Here is a 20,126-nt window from a genome sequence, read left to right on the forward strand (position 1 = left end):
TTCCAATCAAACATGGCTTAATAATGTAATAAGGAATATTTGTGTAACATGAAGTTTTAGAATGTAAGTGAGAGGACAGTGCGTAAAGAAAGCGTAATGGCGAATTCCGGCAACCTTTTCGGCCATCAAGATACTCCAAACTCTATTAAATCCATTGAAGAAGAGGATCACTTGGTCCGAAGCACCAAAAAAATTAAGAGCTCTGTAGGAGAGGGTTCAAGAAAAGAGTTGAAAAATTCGAAGATCGAATTCTCTAGAATATGATGAGAGGCTTAGATTCTTCAATAATCTCAACTTAGGAACACAACAACAAAGGAGATGATGGAGATAAGAGATTGGGTGAAGAAGAAGGCAAAATAGCTAGAGAATAGAATAATGACAAGGCTCTCCTATAGATCTCCCACTTTCACTCTCAAGGTTGATAATGGAGAAGGGAAATTAGTTCTTTCTCAAGAGTTAAAAATCTCCAAAATCCATCCCTTGTAAAGCTATGGGTGGGTGCTATTTATAGGCACCTCATGATGTAGGATGGAGCCCATGTGCAAGGCACATGTGGGATATTCTCTCTAACCACCTTGTCCGAGGAGGTGACCCCTCCGAGGAGGTGACTTCTCCGAGGATGAGAAAACCCCGAAGAGGAGATCAATCCCTCGGCGAACCCTTCTTCTTAACCACACCTAACCAATGATCCCCAATCATCCCAAAGGGTCAGGGGTAGTCCCAGAGGACGTCCTGTCGCAAAATATTGCCGAGTCTCATGGACCCCCCGGGGTCGTGCCACCTCGACCCGGGTATAGGCTAGTTTAACCGAAGAGTGAATTTATCTCCACTCACCATCCTCGGGATCGGGTCCTTTGTTCGAACTCCATTACGCCCATGGTTCTGGTGCGTAGATCCCGGAAAGCTTCGAGCCCGCAAGTGTTCTGGGACTCATTAACGGAGCGACTTCTAGATTGCGTTTGAATCCGTTCGAAGCCAAGTACTTCGGATCTCTAGATTCGTGGATCCGAATCCTTTCGAGTCCGAGTGCCTCGGATCTCTAGGCTTGCTTAATACCCTTTCGAGTCTGGGCCCGAGTAAGTCTCTAGGTTCGTGGATCCGAACCCTTTCGAGTCCGAGTGCCTTGGATCTCTAGGCTTGCTTAATACCCTTTCGAGTCCGGGCCCACGTAAGTCTCTAGGTTCGTGGATCCGAACCCTTTCGAGGCTTAGAGCCATTTAGCCCGTTTGATGGTGATAAATTCGGGCCCACCAATCTTGGACTATTGAGCCTAATTAACTTAATGGGCTCAAATTAGCCCCTCTTACATTTGCCCCTTGCATGTATGAGAAATTGTAATTTTCTCAGACATGCATAGTTTCACCTTGTCTGTCATGCTCCGCATTACGTCTTCGGGAATATTTGGTTTTGATAGAGTCTATGGGTAAAACTGAGGACTCACTGTAAATTACGGATAAAATCGACAAGTAATAAAAAATAAATAAAATAAAATAAATAAGTAAATATCTTTTTTTTTTTTTTTTTTTTTTTTTTTTTTTAGGCTCATACAGACTTTTGTACCTTTTGATATCTATATTTTTATTTTTTAAAGAGAAACAAAACTTGAATTGTTTAATGCACCACCCACCAAACCTTGACATTTAATTAATATGGCACCTGCTCAAAGAAAATAATGATAATAATTCCTTTCACTTCCAGGAACAAATAAAATCAAAAGCTTGACCCCCGCAGCTTTTCTTCACCACTTTGATTCCAATTTCTTTTTTCTTTTTTTTTTTGTAGCCAAGTAAACAAATCCCAAAAAGTTAGCCCGTTCATAAATACATATATATATATATATAGAATATTTGAAACCCTAAACAATACATTTCCTTTTCTTTTTGCCTCCAGCCGCCAAGCTCCCTAAACAATACATTTCCTTTCTCAGCCGTCCCTCTCTCTCTAAAACAGAGACCAAGCTTCTTCATTTTCAAGAAAAGCTTTGCTTCTATAATATTAGACGCCACTGTCGTGCTCTCTTTCTTTAACAAAGAGAGACCCAACTTTCTTCTTCTTTTTTTTTGGTCTTCGGCAATCCAGTGGCACAATCTCACTAACGTTTTTTTTTTTTTTTTTTTAATTTATTTGCAGGAGATCAAACTCCAAGGACCCATTTCGGCACAATTTCTCTCCAAACTGAGATCAACCCAGGCTTCATCTTCTTCAAAGAAGCTCTGTATTTGTAATACCACAGGGCCACTTCATTTGCTCACTGCTCGTTGGTGCAACTCCGAGCGCCGTCGTCATCGCCCCTATTCCAGCATTGTGACCCAAGCTGCTGCTCACCATCAGTGTTTCCCTTCAATTTAATGATACAGTCCCTCAGAGATCCAGGCACACCGTAGCTCTGTTCTGCTGCAAGTGTCAATGCTAATCCCGCTGTGACGTTGCTGCTACTGTCGGCCTCTACTGCTGCTTCTATCCGTGACTGACCAGCGCTGGCCACGCCGCCCACTCAGCGCGGTGTTGGCCTGCCCAGCATCGTTCTAGCCCATTGTTCACGCACGCTGCTTGCGTCGTCATCAATCTACTATGAAACCCATTTTTGGTGGGCCTTGGTCTTCCTCTCAACTATTTTTATTCCTTTGACTGTATTAGATTTGTAAATATAAGCTTAAAACCCTTTTTGTCAAACCCATTCTCAGCTCACTCTCTCTAACAGAGACAGATTCAGAGTTCCTCTTCTTCAAGGGGCTCTGCTTCGCGGTTTGCTCACTACCGACTGCTGCAACTCTGAGTGCGTCGCCAACCTGTCACAGCCCCGACTACTGCAGATGTCGTGACCCAAGCTGCTACTGACCTCTCTTTGCTGCAACTCCGACCACTGTTGGCTTCAACGGTCCCAACGCAGACCACACACGTTCGCCCACTCAACGCAACGTGTGTGGTTTTGCCCAGCCTAGCTCAATCTTGTTGATCTTGATCGACGCCGACTCTGCTACGTCTTCAACACTGCCTTCGTCCTCAACTGTCCAACGCCGACCACGCACGTTCGCCCACTCAACGCAACGTGCGTGGTCTTGCCCAGCCTAGCTTAGTCCTGTTGATTACAGTCTACAAAACCTTTCTGATTTCAACTTGAATTTCCAACATCGGCTTTGGACTTCACCCCTCTAACAGTCCCAAATTTGTGAGTATGAAATTCGGCTCCCTCTTCCTCTCATTGAATATATAAATATATTTATCACTCCATGTTTGATAGTATTGAAAGGAGTAGAACAAACAAAAATTTTTGTTGTTGTTGTTGTTGTTGTTGATACTCGATGGAATGATTTCAGTAATGCAACTCGTAATGTTGAATATAAATTTTGTTATCGAATGATTGATTGTTGCAACCCCGAGAATATTAGATATCATGCTTGAACTCCTGATGTAGAATTCATCGTAGGACTTGTTGATATGATGAAATACTTCGTTGAATAATAAAGATGATATATTGTTGTTTGTTTAACTTGTGGATGCTTGGGAAATACATAGCTGATGTCAAAATTTTGTGTGACCGTTGTAGTTTTACGTCGGCTTGAGAGGAACCAGCCCGGAGAGACAAAAACTTGATTGTTGCATTTTCATGAACTTGCTCAGAGTAATAAAATTGTTGTAGCTTAAATAGATAATTATTATTTGTTGATTTTGCCCCATTCTGATAATGCCTGAATCATGATCTGAAATTGATATTGTTTGTCTCATTTGTTGGCTTTGCTATTTCAGGCAAATGAATTCTTGATTGAAATCCACGACCTCGGGGCCCTTGGAACCCGCACTAATGAGAGCAAGGGCTCGGAGGTCCGAACAAAAGCAAGACTGTCCATCGAGAGTCCGAAGGTAGCACACACCCTACTTTGGCAAGAAAGATTCCTCTGGAAGATAACCGAGTCTACCAAGCTTGCACCAACAGTAGTAAAGATTGTCTCTCAGAAGTTCGAGCGAAAACAAGGCTGTCCCCCAGAAGTTTGAGTAGAAATGAGGCTGTCCCTCGGAAGTCCGAGTGGATGCGCACTTCTACTTCGGCAGCTAATGGAAGCAAAGGCTATCCCTCAGGAGTTCGAGTAAGAGTTCACTCTACTTTGAAAAGAAAGATCCTCGGAGCTCATATTGATGAAATCAAGGGCTGTTCTTCGGACCCGCACTAATGAGAGCAAGAGTTGTCCCTCGGAAGGCTCTCCCTTAGAAGTCCGAGCAGAAACAAGGCTGTCTCTCGGAAGTCCGAGTGGATGCGCACTTCTACTTCGGCAGCTAATGGAAGCAAAGGCTATCCCTCGAAGCTCGCACTGATGGAAGCAAGATCTGTTCTTCGAAAGTCTGAGGCGGAGAACACACTCTACTTCAGCAAGAAAGATCCTTGAGGCTCGCATTGATGGAAGCGAGGTCTGTTCTTCGAAAGTCTGAGTGGGAGCACACTTCTATTGTGTCAAGAAAACTCCCTTCGGGTTGGTAACCGAGTCCACTATTCCTCTTTCTTCTTCGAGGGGCAGTAAAAAATTGAAAACTGTTTCAAGCAACATAACACAATGAAGATATACAATGTAGAGAAAATAACTTCTAATGGAGATACATAATATGGAGGAAATAAATTTCTTCATAACATAAGAAAGATAGAACTTCATGGACAATGCAGTAAATGCAAACTGTAAATGTCATAGGTAGACTTCTTTTACGGAATGTTGACATTTGCCCCTGAAGTTGCAAGATCATTTGGAAAGCTTTCACCAGCTGCTCGGGTTATGGCCGTCATATACCATCATAGCCATGTCTTTGGATCTTTCTGTACAAACTGATATCCCCATCCCCACAGGATTTTTCATGAATCTGTTGTAGTCGGAAACTTGCTTCTTGTTGGCCAACACACCGGGCTAGGAATCCGGTACCCCCTCGGAAGTAAAGTTCTCCTTGAATAATTATGAATTGGGCAAGCTTGGCCATAATCAGTTTTCCAACTTTGCTTCTGAGTTGTTCGAGGACTTCTCCTCTCCAATCCTCCGGAAGGCCTTTGTCTTCGGGTATTATTGAAGGTTCTGTTCTCTTCTTGATAACAATTGTTGCCTCTTCCTCTGGAATGTCAACTCTTGCCCCTAATGTTGCGAGGGCATCTGAAAACTTGTTGTCAGAGCGAGGCACATGCTCTATTTCAACCTTCTGAAATTTGTCAAGAAGCCTTTGGACTGTTGTTCGATATGTGGCCAAGGCAGGCTCCTTTAAGACGAACTGTCCTGAAACTTGCTTCACTATCAGCTTTGAGTCCCCCCGGATCCGAATCTTCTTGATACTGTGCTTATCAGCTGCTATCAAGCCTAAAATAAGAGCCTCATACTCGGCTTCGTTATTCGAACAATGGAAATCCAGTTTATAAGACAAATATAACTTTTCCCCACTTTTGCTTGTAAGGACTATCCCGGTTCCTCCATTCCCTCCGGCTGCTGCTCCGTCAAAGCTCAATGTCCAGAAGCTTTCCTCGGAAGCCATAGCTGCATGCACCTCTCCTCTTAATTCTTCATTCACTGGTTCATAGTCACCACTGGGAAATTGAGCAAGGAAATCAGCTAAGGCTTGGCTTTTGATCGCCTTGGGGGCTACACATGTGATCTCGAATTCACCCAGTGCTAACAACCATCTTGCCACCTTCTCGATTAGAGCAGGCTTGCTGAGGAGGTATCGGATTGGATCACTTTTAGTAACAATCTGAATCTGGTGTGCTAAGAAGTAATGTCTGAGCTTTTGGGCAGTGAATACCAAAGCTAAACAATGTCTCTCTACCGGAGTATATCGGACTTCTGCTCCTCGAATCTTCCGACTGATGTAATACACCGGGTGTTCTGCTCCATCTACATCTTGGACCAATAATGCCCCTATGGACTTGGGGGTTGAAGTTAAGTACAACATTAGAGGGACCTCGGGCTGCGGGGCTATCATGGTCTGAGGCGAGGTTAAGGCCGCCTTAATTCTCTCAAAGGCCTTTTGGTGCTCCTGGTTCCACTCGAACTTGGCATCTCCTTTTAACAATGAACCGAAAGGGGCAGAGATCTCTGCAAGTGCTGGGATAAACCTCCGAATATAAGACACCTTCCCGAGGAACTTCTTTAACTCTTTCTGAGAATGCGGGGGAGGCATTGCTCTGATAGATTTGACCTTGTCTTCATTTGCCTCAATACCATGCCTGTGTACAAGAAACCCGAGGAACTTCCCGGCCGTCACCCCGAAAGCACATTTGAGAGGATTCATCCTTATTTTGAATTTCTGGCACCTCTTGAATACCTTCTCAAGGTCTCGGAGATGGTCTTCTTCTTTCTTGGATTTCACCACTAGATCATCGACATAATCTTCCACTTCATGATGGATCATGTCATGAAAGATTGCAGTCATAGCCCTTTGGTAAGTTGCACCGGCATTCTTGAGTCCGAAAGGCATGACTGTATAGAAGAAGTTTCTGAGAGGTGTTCTAAAAGCAGTCTTTTCTGCGTCCTCTTCAGCCATCTTAATCTGATTGTATCCACTGAATCCATCCATGAATGAGAACATCTGGTGTCCCGAGGTAGTATCCACGAGGGTGTCGATGTGAGGAAGAGGGAATTCATCCTTCGGGCAAGATTTGTTCAAATCTCGAAAGTCTACACATACTCTGATTTGGCCATTCTTCTTCTTTACTGGCACGATGTTTGCTAACCACGTGGGGTACTGTATTGGCCGGATGAAACCAGCCTGTTGAAGTTTTTCAATCTCCTCCTTAATCTTCTCTTCGAGATCTGGATGATATTTTCGAGCAGCTTGCTTAATTGGCTTGGAGTTTGGGAACACATCAAGATAGTGGGAGACTAGGTCAGGATCTAGTCCGGGCATTTCCTTATATGACCAAGCAAACACATCTGAGTATCGGCTTATCAACTTTAACAATTGTTCCCGCTTCTCTGGGCTAAGGCTCGAACTTACGAATACCGGCCTCGGTGCATCTTGTCCATCACTCAGATCTATTTCAATAAGTTGTTCGGGCTGAGGCTTCGGCCCATCTTGCATACATTCTGGAGCCACTTCAAGCTTCATTACTATATCATTGTCAGGAGGCTCTTCTTTTGACTCGGAGTCGGTGACTGAAGAAACCGACTCCCCGCACCTTCATAAATAGTACACCATCTTGCCTCCTTCTCGAACTTTCATCACCTTCCGAGGAATAGGCGGACTTTTTGTTCTAGACATTGCCCGCTGACTTGACTCTGCCATCGGCTCCTTGTCATCTTTGATATCCTCCCAACGAGGAATTTTGACCCCTCGAGGCTTAGAGGTGGTGGGAACTTCTTCGACAGCCAGTTCGGTGAAGTAGATGGCATTAGAATAATGAGCTTCATGGATCTCGAAAGGCCTTTCTGTAGCCTGAATTGTCACCGTCTTCTTTCCCCATTTAGCCCTAACACACTGATGATAACTCGATGGTACAGCCCCATATCTATGCATCCAGGTCCTTCCTAGAATGATGTGATAACTTGCCTCAGAATCGATAATATGGAACTTGGTGGCCGAGCGAATCTCTCCAACGGCTAAATCAACTGTTACGCATCCGATAGTAACTCTCCTTTCTCCACCGAAGCCAGTGATGACTATCGGCTGCTTCACAATGCGTTCTTCAGAGATTCCGGCTTTTTCTAGAGTAGCGCGAGTCATAATGTTGATAGAGGCTCCACTATCTAGAAAGGCCCTTTTGAACTCAACCCCGTTAATAAAAACAGTCACATAAAGCGGGCGATTGTGAGAAAAAGGATACTTCCGATCAGCCTCGGAGAAAGTAATGGCACTAGATTGCTCTTTTGCCTTCCTCGGGATAGACCCCTCAGTCGGCATACATTCCTCATGGTGTGCCTCGGCTATATTAATGATAGACTTGGTGATTTCTGTTCTTGCCTCCCTGGAAAGTCCAAGCTGGTCAAAGAACTGCTTGAACTTTACACAGTCTTGCAGGGTTTTGGCATAGTGATCCGGATTTTTTTCCACTCTTGGAGGCTCGTAGTTAACCATCTCCTTGGTCTCTTCAAAATAAGATGCCACATAAACATGGTGTCCTCCTCTTCCATAGCATTCTTCTCCTCCTTCTGGATCAAAGGGATCTTCGCCATGAGTCATAAATGTTCTGTCCTCTGGATCGAGAGCACTTCTATAGTAAACTTGCTCACCCTCTGCCTCGAGGATGTCGTCCAGATAACAGTCATCGTCATCGAGATTAGCGATAGCCTCGATCATTGGGCCTTTATAAGCTATCATAGCAACATTCTTGCCCTTGTCTCGGTGTTGAGGATATGGTTGTTCTCGGATGTCTTGAGTCCCTCGCTTTTTGAACCTCAATTCGTCTGCCTCGACTTTATCTCTGAAGATTTTCCTGAGAGTCCAACACTTCTCTGTCAGATGTTTCAATGTACGATGGTAGACACAAAATTCAGGGCTCTCACGGTCCTTTTTTGATGGCATTTCTTCAACATAAGGCAATTTTAGCTCTCCGTCAGCCACCCATTCCTTAACTAGAGCTTTCACTTCCTCGATTCCACATGGATAAGAAACATTCCCCTTTTCACCATTATATTGCTTTCTTTTCTGGCCTCTATGACCTCCTCCTTGTGAATTTCGGGTATCCGGGGCAGAGGCAGCAGCAACGATAGGTCCACGAGATGACTTGAAACTAGTCTTGTAACTGGCTTTAAATCCGGACTCCTGAGCCTGAGGAATGCTAATGTTCCGAGCTGCTTCTATTAATGCTGAGAAGGTGGGTAGCTTGTGGTTAACTAGAAACATTTTGTACCTGCTCAATGCCCCTTCTAGACAATTTGAACCAGATAACTCTCCTCAACTGCTTTATGACAATCCACGGCCTTGTCCTGAAACCTTTTGACGTAGTCAAGGATGTCTTCACTTTCTTGTTGCTTCTCTTTACACAATGTAAGTGTGGTCACCTTCTCCGCCACTTGAAAGAGCTTGGAGTGGAATTTGTTAACCATTTCCTCCCAACTTCGGACAGAGTTTGGGGCCAAATTAACATACCAACTATATGCTCGGTCGGTGAGGGACTTAGAGAATTCTCTCAGTCGGAGGACGTGGTTTGAACCATGAATACCTAGAGTCTCGATGAATCGCACAACATGTTCTTGGGCATTTCCTTGTTTGCCGTCGAACTTGATGAACTTCGGCACTGTATACCCCTCAGGGTATGGATAGCTCAGCATCTCAATGGGGTAAGGCGGCTTGACGTCTGGATCAGGCAAAGAGGGTAAGGTCCTCTTGCCCCGTTCGAGATCGAACATGGCCTGCACATCGGCGAGAGTGAGAAACTGTTGAGGGAGAGAGTTTGATGGTGGTATTCCCGGGACTTGGCTTATGAACCCGAAGACTAAGCTAGGGGCGTCTTGGCCATTCTGGTGCTGCGAATTCATCATTGGTGAGGACATTTGACGATACTGGCCATCAGCGCCTATAGACAAGCCAGTTGGTGATGGGATATTGAATTGAGGCCCATAGAGTCCACCGCACGGCGCCGCTATACCGGGTTGTGCTTGCAGATTTGTTGTCGGCACCAAAGGAGGCCCGCTTGGTGCTTGGGTAACATTCACTGGTGGCGTAACAAGATTAGGTACGGGCATAGCTCCCTTTTGCGCCATCATGCTCCTTATGTTTTCCTGGACACCAGCAGTCGTTGGAGCGCCATTCATTACACCAGAAACTCCCCTAGTCACCATTGGATCTTGGCTCGGCACGCCATGGAGCTCGGGCATGGACAAACTGCTGCCGCCTACTGTGGTTTGAGCATGTGTTACTGTGGCCGTGTTGCCATGAGCCATAGGCTGATTGGGGCCTACTTCTCCTTGGATTTGATTTTGCGCTCCGGCGGGAATAACTCCACCACCAGTTTGATTTCCGTTTGGCGCCGGTGCAAAGTTAGAACTCATCACCAACATGGTGTGAGTGAGATTCTGAAGAGTGGTAAGAATCTCTTGCTGAGTATTTTGAAGTCCTTGAATGGCTTCAAGCAAAAGTGGCTGATCTGGAGCCATGGTTCTGTCATCACCACCATTAGAGGATCCTTGTTGGTGAACTTCATCTTCTCCCGCCATCCTTGTTGGAGTTGTGTGGATTCCAGATCTCGTTGAGACCATTAAACAATCCGCCTCCCCAGCAGAGTCGCCAAAATGTAGGAGAGGGTTCAAGAAAAGAGTTGGAAAATTCGAAGATCGAATTCTCTAGAATATGATGAGAGGCTTAGATTCTTCAATAATCTCAACTTAGGAACACAACAACAAAGGAGATGATGGAGATAAGAGATTGGGTGAAGAAGAAGGCAAAATAGCTAGAGAATAGAATAATGGCAAGGCTCTCCCATGGATCTCCCACTTTCACTCTCAAGGTTGATAATGGAGAAGGGAAATTAGTTCTTTCCTAAGAGTTAAAAATCTCCAAAATCCATCCCTTGTAAAGCTATGGGTGGGTGCTATTTATAGGCACCTCATGATGTAGGATGGAGCCCATGTGCAAGGCACATGGGGGATATTCTCTCTAACCACCTTGTCCGAGGAGGTGACCCCTCCGAGGAGGTGACCTCTCCGAGGAGGTGACTTCTCCGAGGATGAGAAAACCCCGAAGAGGAGATCAATCCCTCGGCGAACCCTTCTTCTTAGCCACACCTAACCAATGATCCCCAATCATCCCAAAGGGTCAGGGGTAGTCCCAGAGGACGTCCTGTCGCAAAATATTGCCGAGTCTCATGGACCCCCCGGGGTCGTGCCACCTCGACCCGGGTATAGGCTAGTTTAACCGAAGAGTGAATTTATCTCCACTCACCGTCCTCGGGATCGGGTCCTTTGTTCGAACTCCATTACGCCCATGGTTCTGGTGCATAGATCCCGGAAAGCTTCGAGCCCGCAAGTGTTCTGGGACTCATTAACGGAGCGACTTCTAGATTGCGTTTGAATCCGTTCGAAGCCAAGTACTTCGGATCTCTAGATTCGTGGATCCGAATCCTTTCGAGTCCGAGTGCCTCGGATCTCTAGGCTTGCTTAATACCCTTTCGAGTCTGGGCCCGAGTAAGTCTCTAGGTTCGTAGATCCGAACCCTTTCGAGGCTTAGAGCCATTTAGCCCGTTTGATGGTGATAAATTCGGGCCCACCAATCTTGGACTATTGAGCCTAATTAATTTAATGGGCTCAAATTAGCCCCTCTTACAAGCTCTAATCTCCTCGAACACACAAAGATGGACAATGAAAGGGTTATGGAGACTGAAATAAGAGAAGAAGGTCTTAGCCCAATAGATCTCACAGCTCAGGAGACTATACCAACTAAATCCTTCTAGAAGGCTCTGGCTATGACTAGGAATGATGACTACACATTTGATAGCATAGTGGAAATACTCTCATCCGATGAAGAAGATGATGAACATGAGGGACCAAACTCTATTGTACACTTCAGAACATATGGGTTTGCCCACCCTTCCTAAGAAACTCCCTGAGAAGATCAGGAAACCATGGGAGAATGCTCTAATCATCAGACTCTTGGAGAAAAGCATTGGGTATAAAATGTTTTGCACTAGAGTGAAGAATATTTCCGGACTCCAAGGAGAATTTAATGCCATTGATTTGGGATGTAACTTCTTTCTCTTTAAATTCTCCAACCAAGAGGACTATAGTAAGGTCTATACTGGAGGACCATAGGTGATTATGGATCAATATTTTACTGTTAGGAGATGGGAACCAAATTTTAAACCTTCAGAAGCCTTTGAAACCACAACTATAATATGGGTTTGGTTTCCAGAGCTTCCGATAGAGTACTACCAAGATAAAATTCTGTTTGCGATTGCCAAAACCATTAGCAAACCTCTCAAAATTGATTGGACAACAACCATGGCCACTCGAGGGAAGTTCGCAAGAATTTGTGTGGAGATGGATCTCACCAAGCCTTTGAAATCCAAATTTATTTTGGAAAACAAATGTTACAACATTGAGTATGAATCACTCCATTCTTTCTGCTTCCTATGTGGTCATATAGATCATAGGAAGGAAGCTTGCATATTCAAAGTGATGACACATAATTGGCAGTGGATAAACTAGCTATTACCAGCGACAAAAGTCACGACACACCCTAACTTGCAACTAACAGTCACCTGCACTAGAAAGAAGATACAGTGGACGAATTTGGGCCTTGGATGCTTGGGACTAAGAGAAGACGTAGCCGATTTAAAGTAGGAAGAGAAGACGTAGGCCGATTTAAAGTAGGAAAGCCCAAGATAATTCTAACCCAATTGTAAGGCCCAACAAGTTTAAATGTCGTGAGAAGAGCCATGATGGGCAAGGTGACCACCCAAGGGGACGAAAAATTAATAGGGCAAGCATTGAGAAGGCCTAAAGTGATCCTAATACCCAAATAGGATTTAGCCAAACTAAGGACACCAAAGACAAAGGAAAAATTGGGAAGTCCTCAACTAAAGCCACTGAGCCGTGTAACCAACCCAAGACTCAATCAATGTCTCAACCAACTGGTGCAAGCTCATCAAATCCTGGCAGAGATCCTTACATAGAGCTATTAGTCCTTGAACAAGAAAAGGAGGAGGTGTGTAGACACCTCATTTTGATCGACTCTAAGACTTGGGCGCTTTTTGTTGATTATCCAATGATGACAATCAGAATGTATTTCTCACAGAATCCTTAGAAGAGAGATGAAATTTGAGCTTTTATCCCAATCGTCACACATTTTTGGCTAAACTATTTTAAACCTTAAAACCTTCTTTTCAAAATATTTTTCCAAATGTTTCGACGATGTTCCGAGACTCCTATTTCAATTAAAATATTGCACTTTTCAGTAAACCGAGTAAGAACAAAGTGGAAATAAATGAAAGGGATGTAGACTCTTTGAAAAATATTTTAAAACATATTCTTTATAGGTTTAGAGTTGAAGGAAATAGAAGGGGATGAAAGAAAACTGGTTTAGGAAAAGGATGAGTATCAAATCGTTAAGAAGGAAATGGACAAATTTCACTAAATTGGGCATATCTTTTTTTACACTTGGAATTTAGATGTGAGGACACCATCATTGGAAAGCAGACTTTTGGAGCTTCAATTTAGACCCAAGAATCAACAAATATCAAGTTTGGATAAGGGAGATATGCCCGTTTGAAATTGGGCTTAAGAGCAAATTTTGTTGACTCGACCCGAAACAGTATCAGATCCTTTTTTTCGGTTTTGGTTCGGTTGGGGCACCTCATTGACCCATTTTCTGATATATTCATCATCAAATGCATATACACTGAGCCTTTATTATCTAGTGCTTCATCCATTAGAGATAAGGCTTCACTTTTGTCTCCCATTAGCTCCATTAGTGCTCTATTAGCTCCATGATCTTCCTTTTATCTTCTACCTTGTCTTCCACCATTTCTTTACTTGTTTAGCCTATATATACATCAGATTTTTTAGAGGAGCAAGAGAATAGAAAAAGGAAAGAACATTCGAGTTAGAGAAAAGAGTGAAAAAAGAGAGAAAAGTTGAGTTTTTGAGTTAAAAACATTCCTATCTTCCATATACACCACATACCTTCTATACAAACTGAAATTCCATCTTTGCTACACCCAAAACTCCTCCAAAAATTCTGAAATACTTGAATTTCAATAGCTTTGATCAAGAGGAAGGGTGGGTGTTGGTAAAAGTGAACGAACTTTTTACCACATACACCTCAAAACCATTATTCTAGCAAGAATTCCAAGCTTTCAAATTGGGGATTGAGAACATAATTCATATACTTGAGGGGATCAAAAGGAAGCTGGAAATCATGAAGTTTATCCTTTCTTGAAGAGGTGAAATTTTATTTTATTTCATTTTCTTGTATTTTTTTTTACTTATTTTGCTCTTTTGCTTTGATTTCTTGTTATATTATATATTGCTGTAATCTAATTGAAAGTGGTGAGTTGAGAGTCCCATATATATTATTTTTTTAGATTTGTTTTAAGCATAAGAAAGAGACCTTCCATACTGAATGGTTTAATCTCTTCGGAGGTTCATTACCAGGGCATTACATCTCTCTCATGCCAAGAACAAACTTCTTGTTTGACGCTCCTCTTCATTAGTGGATGTAATTATCACTTTTGGATAAAATGATTAAAGATAGGAAAGGTAATAAAAAGGGCTAATAAAATAGGGCTAATAAAATTGGACTAAAATCACAAGTTAATAAAATTGAGTTGGGTTTAGTCAGACGTCATATTGAACCCATTACATTTCTTACTTATTTGCCCTTTTGCTTTGATTTCTTGTTATATTATCTATTGTTGTAATCTAATTGAAAGTGGTGAGTTGAGACTCCTATATATATTGTTTTTAGTTTTGTTTTTGTTGTCGAAATCTAAGAAAACAGAGTTCGGCCAAACCTATAGAGTAACCTAACCCGTTAGTTGGCCGGGTAGCCATCTAAAAGTACACCATCATGCCCATAACCTTCATGACCGTACCTGCGACCTCTAGGCAAAACCGAGCAACCTTTCGACGTTGAGAAGATCATCCTCTGATGGTCTTTGAGGCGCTTGAAGCTGCTATTTTCTTATGTTTATTTTATTTTGAGTGTTTGTGAGGTTTTTTTTTTTTATATTGTGTTGTAATATTTATTCATCTCCCTCAGATTTGTAATATTTAAAATGTTGTAATAATTCCCTGCCTGTTTTTTTCTATCACGTTCTTTTACTTGCTTTCTTTATTTGTGAATACGCATCATATTTTGTTTTTCATTATATCCATGTTTTGCATCCATGTTTCTTGCATCTTGATTCAGCTAAGTTTGCATTTGTGGATTTAATCAATTCCTATGTGATTATGTGCGATACCTCATGTCTTTGAGATGATTCACATGTCATATCTTAGAGGCCGAATCTTTAGTTGCATCTCATGAGTGAATTGCATTAAGATTTTGTATATAAGATCATGCATGTTTTATTAAGTTTGTTTTATAGCTATTCGTAGGATGTCGGTAAATATATATGTTTTTATGCTTTAGCATCCCGCTTGTGTATGTTTTTCTTATTGTGTTTAAGCATCCTACCATGTGGCTACTTGCTTACTTGATATAACTGTATGACTGCCAGTGGATGGAGGTTGTGTCACTTAATTTGGAATGATGTTGATTTTTTATGTTTGTAAACTCAACTTATTTGGATTGTACATCTTCAAAACTCTTTCAAAATACATGAAATCAAATTGTTCCAATGAATGACATAGTCTATTCTTGTATGTTTCACATAGTAAATTTTAAGATTTATTAAATAATCAGAACATGAGCATATAAAGAAAATAAAATTCATATCATGGTTTAGTAAAGGCCGATATTTTGATCGGGTGAGCGGGGGTGCTCGGTGCTCAATTAATGACCTTCCCCCTTCATACCTAAGGTTCTGAGCCAAGCATCCTTTGTTACGATGAATAGTGGCCTTGGCACGAGTCACGGGTTTTCTAATTTTTCCAAAATAAATATTAGGTAGCGACTCTGAGATCTAATGACGCAATCCATTTTGTGGCAATAATTTTGTAATAAAATGGATTTTCTATAAATTTGCCAAATCTAGATTCTCACCTATGTTTCACATTATACTCGTGACACTAGATCAAAGTAATTGAGGATCTAAACTGTTTAACGCGCATGGGTAGCCCCTGGGCATATTACAGTTTCTGGCGACTCTGCTGGGGATTTTTATGAAACCTTGACTCAAACTCCATGATATGACTTTTATTTTCAGTTATATGCTTATTACATTGCATGCATTGGTGCACTTAAAGTCCTTGTGTTGCCCAAATATTGGTGGGAGCATAGGTACACTTTTTGTGACACTACACCTATCTTTATGTTACTTTGGAGGCCTTGTGTTATAATCTTTTGAGATTTGAAGGTTCTCAGACTTCGAAAATAGGCTATATTGACTCTTCTAATTTCCTAGGATCTTCATTGGTTATGATCCAAAGGACTCTTTGGTAATGTCACATTGACTTCAACTTCTAAAATAGAGCTAACCTTGTACATATAATGAGCTATAGTACCTTTCAAAATAAGGACATGATGCTCTCCTGTTTCTAGATGTATGATGCCACTTGTCTGAATAGTGAAACCCTAGATCATTTCAAAGACTTGGAGAAAGTAACCCTATCCCCATAAGGATGTTTGTCCTCTTTCTTGCTATGTGCAATGTATGGGATCAAAACAGGAAATCTCAAATTCAGATGTGTGTCTCAGGCATTTCAGTTTGTGGGGTTGAGTTCAGTGTGTCAGCATGAGTTAGCAGTAATCAGTGATCAGTTGAGTCGACACACTACTAAAATTCTGATTGGGGGTCCCATTGTTTTTGCAAGGTAGCTTGCATACATAGCTTCAGACAGACTTGATATCCCCCAAGTTTTGTGGACTCGCTCCGGCAAACTTTGCAAAATCCAAGATCTTATTGATGTCAGCCAATGCTAGTCTCTCTCCCACCAGTTACTCGAAGAAGAAGAAATAGGCAGTTATCACCACCAGCACAGATCACTCAGTGGTCACCTGTCCGCTCACCAATAGCTAGCTGTCCAAGTCCTGTCATGATGCAATCTCCAAAAGAGGTTGCTGCTATGATGGCAGCTTTTCAAAGAACTATGGATACCTTGAATCACAAAATTGCTGCTCAGGACGAAACCATTGCTGAAATGTGACGCTTATCTAGAGCATTGGCATCTACTTTACATCCAGTCCTAGCTACCCAGAAGAATCCTGATCCACCCCCACCAGTTGAAAACCCTCAAGTCCCAGATCCTCAAGCGATGTTTCTACAAACTCCAACTTTCAGGCCTCTGGCATAGCCTCACGAGGGACTCCTTCCCTTCGACATCAACAATATCAATCTGGCTCTGATTAAAATCGCCAGGCTAGAGAAGGCGCTCAAGAAATCTCAAGGCTTCAATTCCATCTCGGATATTGAAGACAGCTATACCGAGGCCTTTGTCAGGTTACCAAAAAAGTTGAAGATGCCTCATATCGATAGATTCGATGGAAATGGAGACCCTATTGTGCATGTTCGTCTGTTTTCGGATGTGTTACGAACAATGGGCCTGACTCAGGCTCAGAAATTGTCATTGTTCGAAAGAACTCTATCAGACGAGGCAGCTATTTGGTATGCCAAACTGGAGGATTCGACTAAACAGAATTAGGAAGAATTGTCTAAGGGGTTTGTTAACCAATACTCATACAATACTTAGATAGAAGTAACGATTAGTGATTGGAAACGACCACTCAAAATCCCAAGGAACCCTTCATTGATTTTGTTGCAAGATGGAGGGCAAATGCAGCTAGGATGACAAACAGGCCCTCAGAAAGGGAGCAAGTCTGGTTGGTACTTCAAAATCTTGAGCTGGATATGTTACAAAGAATCATAGTACGCCACTTTCTACATTTGCTTCTCTGCATGAGTTGGGGGTCCAAATCGAAGGCGTATTCAAGAAAGGCATCATTCAGCGAACCAGTGAAACCGGCAAAAAGGCCGTTTATTAGGAATACCAATCACTTTGCTTGTTTCCACTTTTCAAAAAACACTTTTCAGAAAATTCTACTTTCTTATTTTCCGTGTTTTTTTGTTTTTACTGAATTTTTAAAATATTTTAAACAATTTTTTTTTTACTTTTTAGACACACCTGACATAAATATACCTAAAAAGTAAAAAAATTATAAAAAAAATCTTTTAAAAATTCACTAAATATCAAAAATACAAAAAAATACAAGAATTTAGTACATTTTTTGTATTTTTATGTATTTATTAATTCTTTAAAATATTTTTTCACAAATTTTTTATTTTTTAGATACATCTAAGTAAGGTGCATCTAAAAAAGTAAAAAAAGTGTTTAAAATTTAAAAAATATTCACTAAAAACAAAAAAATACAAAAATCAAAAAGGTAAATTTTTAAAAACTTAATCCAGAAAACTCAAACCAAACACACTGAATATGCTAGCAATAGCACTATTCCTTAGCCCGTCGAGATTAGCACCCTCACCACGGCAGCCAAAATAGTCGATCCCTTTGCTGTTACAACCTCATAACCCACCGGTCCAAATAGAAACCAAAGAACTTTTACCCTTCTTCACATGAGCCCAGCCCGCGCTCTTAAACTCTTGATAGAGAAAGGGCACCTTAAGCCGCTAGACCCTCGACCTCTCCCTGACCCACTCCTATCTAGACATGATCCCACCAAGTACTGCATCTTCCATCAACAGCACGGTCACTCTGTAGATCATTGCTATCGCCTACGTCATGAGATCCAAGATTTCATTGACAATAAAATCATCGCCCCACCCTCCAAACCAAATGTGACCACCAACCTACTTCCCATCCACAACCAAGTCTTACCACCCAGAAACATGAACCTAATCCATACACTACCACCCATCTTTAACCCCAACGCATGTATCACCCCATCCTATCTACCTATGCCAGAGGTGGTTATTCTGGAAAGCACAGACATGTACATGATGGACATAGCACCCAAAACCCAACCAGGGCCTGTGGTGGTGCAAGCGGAGGATTAGAAGAATGCACTAGAGAAAAGGGTTGCTTGACACCCAAGTTGTAGACAAAGGGGCCTTAGTCATAGAAGAATATGACCCCAGCATATACATTGTGGCTGCTAACCAGCCAAAGCCTGTAGTCATACTGCCAGATTCCCTCAGCATCAATGCCATTGGAGAAGATGAGCTAGGGCAAAATCTGCATAACTGGCCTGAATAAGGTCTGGATGACCTAGCGGAATTAGAAGAAGACCTGGCGGATCTAGCGGAAGATCTGGAGAACCTCTACTTTTTCGAAGAAGAGAATGTTGGTAGCCTACAAATTGGGTGGTGGGATCCAAGCCAGTTAAGTTCGAATCCAGCAATGGGTGGTTAAGTGAAGAAGAATCAGACACAGAGGAGCAGATGAAGAGAGATCTGAAAAGAGAAGAGGTAGGTGACAATAGTAAAGTTGTGGCCGTACCCAAGGTTGAGACCGTGCCTATGACTGAGGCCATGCCTATAACCGAGAAGGAATGGGAGTTTAAGTAATTCCAACAAGAACGAATAGAGGAGCTTCAGATAAAGATATCTCAGGAACAGGAAAAGGAGAAGAGGAAACAATTGATCGAGTCAACAGTAGACGATGTACAGAGCATAAAAAAAAAACCAGTGTGGGAATCTAGTGACAAGGGAAAATACCAAAGAAACTCAGACAATATCGGAAGGTAGAGATTGAATCAATCACATAAGAGGAGTGGCGTGCCGACGAAGGGAGTGATGTGAATATGCTACAGGTGGAGCCTGATAATGGCTTGGTGATGAATGCAAGGGAATGGTGGGAGGACAGTGATCTGAGCCATGCCTATACTGACGAATGGTGGAGGGCCGATACCCTTGATGATACATAGTATGCAGATGAGATCAACCACGTGACCTGAAGTGGTTGGTATTTCAAACCCCAGTTCTAGATCAGCCCGAATCCTCTGGGAAAGAGGCTGAGAAATCAAAGGAGAAGGACGTAGAGGAAGACCTGGTCTTAAAATAACTAAAAAAGATCCTGGTGCATATATCAATTTGGGGGCTACTGATGGCTTCCTGGGAGCACAGGAAGGCGTTGCTAAAGACATTGAATAGAACTAAACTGCCTATCGACACCAGCACTGATCAGCTGGTGTCATTGGTCACGCCTAGGGATATTACTCTCGTATTGTCTTTTATGGACAGAGAATTGCCATTTGAGGATGCTAATTATAGCCGACTCCTGTATGTGATTTTGGAGAGCCGAAAGAAGTGGATCTCAGTGGTACTAGTGGACACCGGCTCGGCAATTAACGTGTGTTCGGCAAGGACTGCTTATGCCATAGACTTGAAGCTAGCTGACTTCACGCCTACAACTCAAACTGTTCGAGCCTATGACAACACTAGTCGAGATATCATGGGGACTTTCAAAGCCAAATATTGATTGGCCCGTCCGAGCATGAGGTTGAATTCCATGTTATGGATGTGCCAACAACTTTCAATCTACTCTTGGGAAGGCCTTGGTTAGACCAGATGTGGGCAATCTCATCAACGGTTCACCAGCTGGTGAAATATC

General features: G+C 42.4%; 1 long non-coding RNA gene across 1 annotated transcript; it reads left to right on the top strand.

The window, feature by feature from the left end:
- Positions 1-1,756: 1,756 nt before the first annotated feature.
- Positions 1,757-3,913, top strand: LOC114290439 (uncharacterized). The gene is made up of 3 exons (XR_014344332.1): positions 1,757-2,587; positions 2,702-3,169; positions 3,748-3,913. It is a non-coding gene; the product is annotated as an uncharacterized LOC114290439 (long non-coding RNA).
- The last annotated feature ends 16,213 nt before the right edge of the window (positions 3,914-20,126 follow it).

The sequence above is a fragment of the Camellia sinensis genome, chromosome 11, assembly GCF_055761805.1.
Source record: "Camellia sinensis isolate YWXY chromosome 11, ASM5576180v1, whole genome shotgun sequence".
NCBI lineage: Eukaryota > Viridiplantae > Streptophyta > Magnoliopsida > Ericales > Theaceae > Camellia > Camellia sinensis.